This window comes from Podarcis muralis, chromosome 11 (genome assembly GCF_964188315.1).
Source record: "Podarcis muralis chromosome 11, rPodMur119.hap1.1, whole genome shotgun sequence".
Taxonomy (NCBI): Eukaryota; Metazoa; Chordata; class Lepidosauria; order Squamata; family Lacertidae; genus Podarcis; species Podarcis muralis.
In genome coordinates this window covers 30,996,099-31,008,827 of record NC_135665.1, presented here as the reverse complement: position 1 = coordinate 31,008,827, position 12,729 = coordinate 30,996,099, and the positions used below count along the sequence as shown (strand labels likewise).

General features: G+C 41.4%; 2 long non-coding RNA genes across 5 annotated transcripts in view; one reads left to right on the top strand and one right to left on the bottom strand.

Annotated features, from left to right (window-relative positions):
- The window catches only part of LOC114606288 (uncharacterized), an 86,265-nt gene that overhangs the window by 15,489 nt on the left and 58,047 nt on the right, over window positions 1-12,729 (bottom strand). For all 4 annotated transcript variants that reach the window (XR_013394647.1, XR_013394648.1, XR_013394649.1 and 1 more), the window contains 3 exons: window positions 12,514-12,611; window positions 11,174-11,299; window positions 1,826-1,979 (listed from right to left, as the gene is read on the bottom strand). This is a non-coding gene — a long non-coding RNA (uncharacterized LOC114606288). The remainder of the gene's footprint in view (window positions 1-1,825; window positions 1,980-11,173; window positions 11,300-12,513; window positions 12,612-12,729) is intronic.
- LOC144329206 (uncharacterized) lies at window positions 7,746-9,614 on the top strand. The gene is made up of 2 exons (XR_013394653.1): window positions 7,746-8,422; window positions 9,301-9,614. It is a non-coding gene; the product is annotated as an uncharacterized LOC144329206 (long non-coding RNA).

Sequence of the window (12,729 nt, the reverse complement as noted above, 5' to 3'; positions counted from 1 at the left end):
GAGAAACAGATTTGCACACATATATCCAAATCATATTTACATGATCAGCCTGCTCCAAGAGCACTGTCCAGTGGATTTCTTGATCCGGGAATGAAAGGAAGATCCAGCTTTACAAAGTACGATTTGGATAAGGTAGTCAAGTCTTGCGGTTTATTGTCCATTTGGTCACATAATGTCATGCCTCCTACAACTACTCTTGGAAATTGTTAAATGTCAGTTGCACTACCATATAAACTTTCATGGCAGTATTCCCGCTGAGCTTAGGAAACCTATTTCCAATAATTATGCATAGGACTGGGCTGCAAGTTATCAATTTTAATTCTAAAACACACTGAACATTAAGGGAGTAATTAAAGATCAGGTAATCATTAACAAAATTGGATTGGAATTAATATGAGCAAAAATTCAAGGAATTGTCCATGAGTGTAACCATCATTGTGCAATGCAAACATCTGTATTTGCAGTACTGACATACCATAAATCAAAGTGTTAGAAGAGTTACTGATCAGCATGAAAGAATTCCCATTAAAGCTACATATGTTGCTGGAATGCTGTCAAACCACTCTCAAAATGCATGGCAACATACCAGATTGTTAGGCCAGAGATGTCTTAAAAACCTGTCTCTGAACTGGACAATCTGCATGAAGTCCTGGTTCAGAAAGTACTTTTCTGCTTTATTGGCTATGATTCAGAGTGGAATGAATCCCTCAAGCCACCATTTCTTTCATCTGGGTTTGGTCAAACTATTACACTTCTAAGCTCCAGGTGCCAAAATATGAATATATATCTGAGAAATTCCTTCTTTTTTTCTCTGCAAAACTTTAAATCCAGCAACAAAGGAATTTAATAGGGAAGTTACTTTCTTTCTGAAGAGAATTCCACCCCAGCTTTCTGCAGCTCTGCTGTTTGGATAAAAATGATTGGAAATCATCACTCCAGTCATTTAAATAATCTGTTAAAAAGCTATTAGGTTTCCCTAATGCCTAGTCATTTTTAAATGGCTCTCAATTTGATTCATGAACAATACACGGCCAGTACATGATTCATGTGACCAATCACTTAGCAAAAATGCAATTTTTATTAAGAGCCTCTTCAGGAAACTGATATCATATGGGGGTGAAATCCATTGCATCTTGTAGCATTTCAACACAATTTTTCAAATGGTTATGCCTCGAGGGTCAACTTTTCATGAACCAAAGTTGGCAGAAAAGTTAGAATTGGTAGAGAAGATCAAGGAGCCCAAAGGAGAGGGAAGATGTGGCACAGATAATTGTGAAAATTGTGCTCCAGTTCAAGTGCAATTGAAGCTTTGTAAAGACATTGAGCTATCAGTGCATCTCAAATTTTATTGTAATCAGAGCTCATTGCACAGTCATTAGAGGTGTGTACACATGTAAATGGCAGTGGCTACTTAGTTATGAATACATGGAAGCGTTCAATGAGACAAATGCATTCTAGCCCTGCTATTGAGACAGCATGTGTTCGCTTAATCAATATGATAAATAGGAGTTGCTAGATTGACCATGTACTAATATCAATTACATAAAAGTACATATTTGCAAATATGTGCTAAGGTGTGGAATTAGCTTGCATTGACCTTAGGGATTCAGGGAACACAAGATAATTGGGAGCTAAACTGGTTAAGAGAATGAGCTGTGGTGGCCCTGATTCAAATCTCATCTCTCCAATAAGCTTTCTGGCTGGTCACAGGCAAGCAAGGGCACACCTAGGGGTTGGTTGGGATGGCCCCCTGCCAAGGGTGCAGGCCTGTGGGGGCACAAAAATCACACCTCTCCACTTTGGCTCGGAGCGGCTAGGAACCCACCTGTCAATCTGCACACTCCCTGAGCTGCTCCTCCGCTGTTCTGGGCAGCCAGGTGAAGGGACAGGGGAGGAAATACATCTCCTTTTCAAGGGCACAGTGGATGGGGAGTGCTGATACAGCTGCTTGCCAAGGACACAAGGGAGCCGAGGTACACCTTTATTAAGACAAGCCATATTTGTCAATTCCCAGTACAGATCTAACATAAGAATAAAAGGTACATGTCTAAGTTGTTGGAAGGATAGCTAAATTAATGTTTGTGAAACTCCAAACACTTCAGGACAGTGCTGTATGAAAACTTAATTATTAAAATGTTGGGCTGGGTACATCTGCACAAAGTTTTAGTGGACCAAAGTTTACCCAACAACCAGTGACGTAGCGTGGGGGGTGCAGGGGGGGCCGGCCGCACCGGGCGCAACATCTGGGGGTTAGGGTTAGGAGGCACAAATCCACGGGTTAGGGGGTGCAAATCCACAGGTTAGGGGGTGCAAATTACTTGCCTTGCCCCAGGTGCTGACAACCCACGCTACGCCACTGCCAACAACTGCTGCCTCTGTGTTCTGAGTGCTAGATTGAAATTGATCTCAGGCACCTGGTGCTTAATTCAAAGTGGAGCTTACTCTTGCAGCACCCTGGAATAAGTGTCTGTGGGGGGTGGGAATGGATCTTCTCCACATTTCACAAAACAATCATGGAGATTTGTTAGTTACTTTTCAAAATTACTAATATGGTTAAAGAAACGTTGCATATTTAAGGATTACAGCTAAGGCATAAGAGATATTGAATCATGCAATTCAGCGTGTTAGATCTGCTTATAGAAACATTTTAATTTATCTTAAAGCATTTAAGATTCTAAGTAAAGGTTTATGACGCTTCATTATAAAATGTAAAAGTGATATGGAAAGCAATGCACTAAAATCCTAAACATGTTAGGGATAAATCCTTCTAAGTTCCATGGGGCGTACTCCCGTCTGTTCACTTCCCTTACCTAGAAGTAAGCCCCATTTAACTCAATAAGGCTTACTTCTGAGTAGACATGTATAGGATTGTGGCTGTTAATGCAGTTATGGCAGCAGCCCTAAGAATATTTACCTGAAAATGTTTCATTGCGTTTAGATGGATGCTATGTAAACATACTTAGGGTGGGAATGTGTGTTGTGCCATCCTTCATATAGAACAGAAAGCAACACATAGCAATATCAAGTCGAAGTGATCTCTTGAAATTTCTTGCTTGAGTAGAATTCATTTTATGCACTTTAAGAGGCTACTAAGCAAAAGTTTAATCACGTCATGTAAACTCATATTTTGAGGAAATCAGTAATTGTACTTCACAGAAACTATTACATAAAAGTCAATTCTATACCAAAATGCTTGGTCACTTGAAAAAATGCAACATGCTTAGCAACCTGATCAATGGTTCATTTAGACTTTTTACATTGTGAATACCCCAGTTACTGACTTAGTAAAGAATGATTCATAGTCCATAAATGTTAAGCACTCAAACATGCGTACAAAAGACTTGGATATTATCATAGACTCTTTCTTGGTAAATGATACTGGTGTTATTGTTCAGTTAATCGGTCCCATAATATGTTAAACAATGTACCAAGATACATACAATATCTTACAAGGTAATCCGCTTTGGAATCCACAGTTCAGCTAATAAGTATTCCTCTCTCTAATCTCTCTAATCCTTAGTTGATATAGGTCAGGAAAACATTAAAACTAAGCTTCATTTGATAAAACTAAGTGTGGATTTCTTGTTAATTCTTTTTGCATTTTTTGTTATTTTATTTTGAGAAGAATGTCAAAGTTTGGGATTTTTAACTTCCGTTCATTTCAATGGGAAAGACTTAAGTTGTAATCCTATACCTACTTCCCTGCAACACCGTCTTCAGTTACATATGCGTAAACCCCCAGGTTTCAAAGGAACACGGCATCATTTTATAAGGATTTTCCATCTGCATAACAGCAATAGTTGTTAAAACTTCTGCATGCAATCTGGTTTGGGACTGGTTATTTGAAGGACCACCTGCAACTACAGGAACCTGCCCAGGCCTTAGGCTCTGTTCACAGGCCTGCCAGCAAGATCAATTAGATAGATGGGCACAAATCCTTTTTTTTTTTTTTTTTTTTTTTTTGGTGCTGTCCCTCTGCTTGTGGAAGTCCCTCCCAAATTTGGGAGGAATTCCATGTAGCGCTCCACCAGTGCAAGCATTTCTGTTTGCCCATTAGAACAATCTTCCCTCTCCTCCCCACATGTATGGTTCTCATAGGGTTGCCATATTTCAAAAAGTAAAACCCAAAGTTGATTGACTTGTCCTCGATCCAGGGATAAAGTGCTGCCTTTTGGGGATGTTGGGGGTTCTCTCTCTCTCTCTCTCTCTCTCTCTCTCTCTCTCTCTCTCATACAGTCAAGAGTGCAGGGGGATGAGATGGGAAAACCCTCATTGAGAATGGAAGACATTGTGTGGGCTTCTACTAGTGACACCAGTTACCTGAATCTAGCCCACAGTGCCCTCCAGATGTTTTGGACCAGGGTTTTGTTTCAGCCAGAACTTAATTCCATAACCTGTCAGGTGGGCACCATTGCCATTATAAGAGAAAGAGGGAGGCATTCGTGGTGAGTTCAGGTGGGCGCATCTTTTTCTAAAAAAATAGTGTTGGACTATAGCTCCCATCAGCTCCCGCCAGCGTGGCCAAAGGTCACGAATGGTGGAAGCTGTAGTCACCAACATCTGGAGGGCAGCACATTGGCTACCCCTGCTAGAAACTATTTCAGACAGCTGTTTTAGTGAGTGGTGCTGTGGGTTAAATCACTGAGCCTCTTGGGCTTGCCAATCAGAAGGTCGGTGGTTCGAATCCCCGTGACGGGGTGAGCTCCCGTTGCTTGGTCCCTGCTCCTGCCAACCTAGCAGTTCAAAAGCACATCAAAGTGCAAATAGATAAATAGGTACCGCTCCAGCAGGAAGGTAAACGCCGTTTCCGTGCGCTGCTCTGGTTCACCAGAAGCGGCTTAGTCAAGCTGGCCACATGACCCGGAAGCTGTCTGTGAACAAACGCCAGCTCCCTCGGCCTATAGAGCGAGATGAGCACGCAACCCCAGAGTTGGTCACGACTGGACCTAATGGTCAGGGGTCCCTTTACCTTTATATAATGTTTTAAATCATGTAGGAGAGTCACCCTTGGAAAACATGAACTGAGAGGTAGCATATATATCCTGGAAATAAATGAATATAATGCAGTTATTGTGGATATGTGTGCATCTTCCCAAAAGAAGGTGCTGGGTGTGTTTCTCTACTTGATTGGGGTTCAATTTACTGCTTCGCTGCTTGGACAATTTCACATGCCTTAGGCTGTTTGAACTCATTTATATGAGCAGACATAGTATAAATATGAACATGAACATCTTCTATCTCACACAGTCATGCATTTCCATAGTAAGATAGAGCCTTATATTTGGAATAGTCTTTGTTTAAAGCCTTCTGACTTTATTTTATTCTTTCTCCCCTGCTCCAAAAAGGAAAAAAAAAAGGAGGGGGGAAGCCCAGTTATAATGGAGGTTTCAATTTATGCTTTATGAACAATGCCAGCATCATCATTTTAATGTTGTCCATATGGGCTTCTAATAATAGATAAGAGACTACACTTGTATTGTATGTCTTAGAGACATTTAAAATCTTGATAGGGAAAGGCTGATTTCATTGGCCCCACAGTTAAAGGAAAGCAGACCCTAATTAAAAGAATTCTGTTCTGAATTAACTAGTTTGACATGTGCTAATTGACAGTTCCTGTGAAATGGTTCTAATTAAAGTCAATATGTCTTTTTCAATTAAAAGGAAATTAAGAATATACTAATATACATTAACAACTTAATCTGCCTTCAATATCCCATATATCAGCAGCCTTAATGTTATTGGAGAGCCATCTGACATATATCTTCCACTGTTTGGTTGCAAAGTCTTATTACTCCAAAAGAACACCAACCATATATGAATCCCCTTCCGCAAGGAGAAAGCTGGATTTTGCTCTCATTTTTGCAGACCCTAAGTGCAAGGATGATTGAAGGTAAACCCACATTTCTTGACAGTTAAGGTAAGGAGGTATTCTTATTACGCTGCAAACTTTGGTTGCAAAAGTTATTCTAGGAAAACCTTCTGACATTGCTCCTACTACTAATCAGAAGGTTGGCCCATTTTCAAGATTTGACCCAAGTATAAAATACATTCCTATGAGACATGTGCCCAAGAAAATTGACTTTCCCCCATTATATTCTTTTTATCAGCTTGAAAGGAGATGCTCTCAATAAATACTTTTTGATTTATATAAAAATGAAAAATATGATTGCCTGGTAGGTAAAGGAAGAATCCAACATTGAGCAAGTGGAGCGCCACTCATGCAGCAGGATTTCACTTTCCCTCCCTCTTATAGCCCCTGTGTACCCCAAAAATCTGCTCTAGTGGGTCACCCAACTCTCCAGAAAAGATTTTGACGGCTGCAGAGTGAAGGAGAAGAAGGCAACATTCTGATGTCTATAGGTGGTAAATTTTACTCAGAGTATACCCATTGAAATTAATGAGCATGACTAAATTAGGTCTATTACTTTCAACCGGTGAGTAAAACTTTGTTGAATACCACCCCATATGTCTGGATTCAGCACCAATGTGCTGGAAGCTGCCCCTTGACTATATGCAATGATAAGGAAGTGCTGTTTATCAACCACAATATTAAATCAAATCAATACTTTAATGCTAACAGCTGTGCTGATTGATAATATTCCTTTGCCCTTTCTTCAATACCAGCACCGATACATTTAAGCAGCTGCAATATATGGTAGACTATTAAAATTCAAATGATTTCCTTACATAAAATATATGGTCTAACTTTGGTTTCTGTCTGTTTCAATTGTTTACAACGAACATAATTAATTATGTTAATTATGTTAATTTTGGAGTCACTCTTCCCTTGTAAACAGCATACAGTTTAATTGAACGTGGAAAACTGCCTTATATTGAGTCAAACTACTAATCTATCTAGCTCAGTACAGTGGTACCTCGGGTTACATACGCGTCAGGTTACAGACTCCGCTAACCCAGAAATAGTGCTTCAGGTTAAGAACTTTGCTTCAGGATGAGAACAGAAATTGTGCTCCGGCGGCACAGCAGCAGCAGGAGGCCCCATTAGCTAAAGTGGTGCTTCAGGTTAAGAACAGTTTCAGGTTAAGAACGGACCTCTGGAACGAATTAAGTACTTAACCCAAGGTACCACTGTATTATCTGCACTGACTGGCAGCATTTATCTGGGGTTTCAGAAAGGGATTCTTCCTAACCAGTCGTGTAGCCAGCTGTCCTTGTGGAGATGGCCAACCACAATTCTAGATGGGGCATTGGGGGGGGAGGTAAATTGTGCCAACCAATTCCTCCTCCACTGCCCCACATCACTGCTGGAGAGGATGTGAGGGCCAGGCCAAGGGAAGGGAAGGGGAAAATATGTCCCCCCCCCCCCCGCATCTGCCCCAAACATAGCTGGCAATGCCAAGGATTGAACTTGAGGCCTTCTGCATGGAAAACACATGTTCTGCCACTCTCTCCCTTTTTTAAACTAAGAACTTTGGTATAAGTTCTCATCCGAAAAGACATGAAGAGAATCCATGACCACATTCATACCATAAATTTGAAGCACTGTGATACCACTTAAAACAGTCAAGGCTTTGCCCAAAGTATTCAGGAAGCTGTAGTTTGTTAAAGGTACTGAGAGTTGTTGGAAGACCTCTAGTCCCCAAAGTTCCCTGCAAATTTGTAAAAAGTTTTGGAAAATGTAACTTTGGGGGGGTGGGGTCTTCTAACATCAGGTGTACATTGCTTCAGGCATCAGTGGTATAAGTGCACTGGAGCCAGAGGAAATGTGTACACAGCCTGAAAAAAGGCCAAACGGGTCCTCCATCAGAGTGAGACCTCCTGGGCAAGGTGGCCAGGAGACTGCCTGTACCACCACTACTTTGCCACAGTGACTAGAATTTTTGGCCCTCCCTCATCCCGCTCTAAGAATGAGGCAGGTGGAGGAGGAGAACCCTGCAGTAGCATCATATGGGCAGCAACAGGAGTTTGAGGAGTGGTCCAGCAGAGAGACCACAAATTTACTACTCCGTCTGCCCATTGCTTGAGACCATTTTTTCATTTTGCCCTATGACTGGACTGACCCTGGCACAGAGTGGGAGGAAGCACATGGCTGTGGCTTGCGCATGTAGCCCTAAGCCATGGTTCAGCATTACATCGGAAGTGGACCAATGCATCAAGATGGTGTCCTATGGATGTATACGGGGGAGAGCTTCCAGGCTATTACTGATAACCCCTCTTTATTTCCAGCAGATCCAACGTTTTCCCTACGAATAACTTCCGCACTACCTTCTTACTCACAATTCGCAGGAAACAAACTCCAGAACAGAAGCAAGTAGGAACAGGGGCCAAATCATTCGTGTATCCCCTGCTTATATAAACCACCTCCAAATGAAGTTGTTGATTCGAGCTAACAAATCTGGATTACAGCCTCAGGACCATGTAAACAAACAACTTGAAGATTATAGCAAGCACATCTATGAAGGTAAATGCATAAATCTAGAGGCGTCATATATAGGCCTGGTTCAAAGAATCATGTCTTAATAAGAACAAACCTTGGTTCAAATAAAATGGGAAATTGTAGTTAATTAAAGACTTTCGGTTTAATTGTTTCACACTGTGGGGAGAGACAAGAGGGGCCTTTGAACAGGCAAAGGATTTGTAAATATTTCAGTTTATTAAAATGAGATATATTCCAAAAGCAGCTATACGATCCAAACCAGGATGATTAAAGTTCAATAACATGTGCAACTGATTTATTTATTTGTTTTGCCTTTTGAAATAACCTTCATTTGACATGGATTTTTTTCCCCTAACTGTACTACAGTAAATATGTGTTTTTATTAAGTCACTAGATTAGCAGGATTTTTATGGTGAGAACAAGGCAAGTGAAAACTGCAACAAAATATTGCAGTGCATCCTCATTCCTAAAAGCATCTGAAATGTCCAGGGAAACCCGGGGTCTTTGGCAGCCCATATTGGAAGTGTTGTTTTTTGGCAATTTTCATTTAAAAAATAGGTTAAAAACTTCATTTTCTTTGGAGATTTTGCAAAAAAAACCAAGTCCTTCCCCCTGCCGCCACCGCAAAAAAAATAAAAATAAAAGTTCAACAACTTGCCTGAATTTTCACTTTTTGAAATATGGGACTCCTACCTCCAAGCAATACTTGTTTTCCCACCACCACCTCACAATTCCATTTTTCATCTTCCAACCATTGCTCTACATTGTGTGTAGCTACTGAGTTTGTCCAGTACTCATTGGACTATTATTATTATTTATTGAATTTATATACTGCCCTATACCCGGAGGATTGCCCCCTCAGATTTGTTTAGCAATGACTTATGTTTGTTTTTATTTCCCAGTTCATTAGACTTCCATTCCCATCATCCTTGACAAATCGGCCCACGTTGACTGAGGCTGATGGGAGACGTAGTCCAGCATTACCTGGGGTCCCAGGGTTGGGAAAGGCTGCCTTAAAGGAACAATTTGCGCATTGGCACCATTTTGCTCCTCTTTCTATGCTACTGATTATCATAACCCTTCTACAAGATTAAAGTGGCAGAGTGCAGACAAGAATACAGACATTCTGTCCTGCCTTTCCATTATGCAATGGTCAAGGTGGCTTACAGAAAATTTATATTTTTAAAAAAGCTGTAAAAATCAAATAAGCACTTTTTTTAAAAAAGGTACAATTGGCATGTTTTTTAGGCTGCTTCCCAGTCCCAAAACCCCTCATCCAAACCTCTGGAGAACAGGTCCCTGGAGAGACAGCACACCCTTAGACTAGGAAGTACATGCATGCCACTTTCCTCTTTCTGACTAGACAATACATTACTGCTGCTATATAAACAGAGGAAGTGTGATGATTTATTATTATGACCCAGATCTTACGTTTCTCTGATTTTCATGGCTTAAAATCAGAAAGAGTTTTAAACTGGAACTATTTTTAACTGCCTTTGTAAGTGAAATTGTTTTTAAATGTTTGTATTATTTTATATATGGAATTGTTTTTAATTGTTTTTAGACTTCTTTTATGGCTATAACTCTTTTATTTTATTTTACTTGTTTTATAATTGTAATGTGTTAGCGTTGCAACCCACACTAGGACCCTGTTGTGCAGGGAGGTAAGAAGCAGAAATAAATAAATACATAAAAATCCAATTTCATGATGACACACTGGTTTTATTACATACACCACTCTGATTGGTTTTTCTTGATTTGTGGTGTATAAAATAAATAAGCAAACAAAACAGGCATGCAGGTTGAGATCATGGTCACCTTAGGCAGTACACCTTTCTTTAAATTAAAGTCATTTCAGCTAAACATCTTGAAATTCTATATACAGATTGATGGTGCAAGGCTATTCGTAAAGGGTCTGGTGCTTTAAAGCTATTTGGAAGAAAGGCTTTCTGACTTTCTGGTGATCTCAAAATGGTGCAAAGGTTGGGATTTCCTCTTCAGCTTGCATACACGTGTGCAAGGCTTGGCTCTCCAGTTCTTGGCTTGTTCTGGTTTTAATCTCATTGTTGGCAGATGGCAGATGGGAATGTTTTGTGGCTTGTAGGCTTTGGACGTCGCTGATGCAACCATGATCGCTCGCACAGATGCACCAGAGAAGAGCCATCTCAGTCCTTATACAATTTCCAGATTCCAGCTATCTTTGCCTTTATACAAATAATTAACCCGGCATCCTTTCTGTTTATATCCCAACTAGCAAAAGCAGAATTGTTTGTGTGAGGAAGAAACTGCTGTGCTGGCAAGGCGAGGCAAGCACATCCTAAAAAACGCTCCAGTCCAAGGAAAATTTTTCTTGGCAGTGGGTCTGTTCAAGTAATCAGCATGTGGGACATGGTATGCCACGGCCCAGGCAAGACCCCCTGTTACTAAAGCCTGTTTCTGCTCAAGTATCTGTCCCCCATCTCTCCTCCTCCCTCCCCCCACACCCGTCACATTTGCCTGCCCTTGAGTTCTGTGAAATAACTATACATCCTCTCTTAATATATACATTCTGGAAACTGTTTTCACTGCTAAAACAGAACAGATAAACATATTTTCAATATTTATTTGTTCAGCAGATAGAAAACAAAGTAATATGGGGTGGTTTTAATATCTTATTGGCTTTGCTATCCCAAGATCTTGGCCTCCGGCAGCCTTTCTTTACACACCAGGCACTGTGCTTCCCCTTCCCCTTCTCCCCCCCCCCTTTGTTTGGTTTTTTAATTGAATATTTCATACCTTAGGTCAGCTGATTCTGGCCCCTGTTTGTTTTCCACATTCCAATGTGCGTTGCAGCATCAATTTTTAATTATTGTGGTTGTTATGATGAACATGAAACACCATTCAAGTTGCTCTCTTCGTTGCCTGGGAAAAGAAAGGAAAACTCCTTTTAGGTATCAATGGCTGTATCAGACTGACTGCTTTTACCATGTGTTCTTACCAGCTTTATTTTTTATTAAAGTTCCAAGCTCCTGTTTCTTAATTTTCTAGAACCTTCTGAAGTTTTCCAAACTATGTGTAAAAAATAAGACCCAGGCTGCTTCCAGACTGTTGTTATTTTGCAGATGGGATTCAGCGGCAAACCAGCAAATGGAAAGTGCACAGTGATAATGGATTTAGAATGGAAAGTGCACAGCTCACCAATGGATTTTTTGCTATAAAGAAAGTGGTGGGCAAAAGGCACCAGAAAATGTGGGGTAGTAAAAACTGCTTAAGGCAGTTGTATAACCTCCTGGCAAACAAATCAGAATAATATAATAATAATATTATAATAATAATAATTTATTATTTATACCCCACCCATCTGGCTGGGCTTCCCCAGCCACTCTGGGCGGCTTCCAAAAAAAATATTAAAATACTGTACTACATCAAACATTAAAAGCCTCCCTAAACAGGGCCACCTTCAGATGTCTTCTAAAAGTCTGGTAGTTGTTGTTCTCTTTGACATCTGGTGGGAGGGCATTCCACAGGGAGGGCGCCACTACCGAGAAGGCCCTCTGCCTGGTTCCCTATAACTTGGCTTCTCGCAGTGAGGGAACCACTAGAAGGCCCTCGGTGCTGGACCTCAGTGTCCGGGTAGAATGATGGGGGTGGAGACACTCCTTCAGATATACTGGACCGAGGCCGTTTAGGGCTTTAAAGGTCGGCACCAACACTTTGAATTTTGCTCGGAAACGTACTGGGAGCCAATGTAGGTCTTTCAAGACTGGTGTTATATGGTCTCGGCGGCCGCTCCCAGTCACCAGTCTAGCTGCCGCATTCTGGATTAGTTGTAGTTTCCAGGTCACCTTCAAAGGTACCCCCACGTAGAGCACATTGCAGTAGTCCAAGCGGGAGATAACCAGAGCATGCACCACTCTGGCGAGGCAGTCCGCAGGCTGATAGGGTCTCAGCCTACGTACCAGATGGAGCTTGTAAACGGCTGCCCTGGACACAGATTTGACCTGTGCCTCCATGGACAGCTGTGAGTCCAAAATGACTCCCAGGCTGCGCACCTGGTCCTTCAGGGGCACAGTTACCCCATTCAGGACCAGGGAATCCTCCACACCTGCCCGCCTCCTGTCCCCCAAAAACAGTACTTCTGTCTTGTCAGGATTCAACCTCAGTCTGTTAGTCGCCATCCATCCTCCAACCGCCTCCAGACACTCACACAGGACCTTCACCGCCTTCACTGGTTCTGATTTAAAAGAGAGGTAGAGCTGGGTATCATCCGCATATTGACGAACACCCAGCCCAAACCCCCTGATGATCTCTCCCAGTGGCTGTATGTAGATGTTGAAAAGCATGGGGGAGAG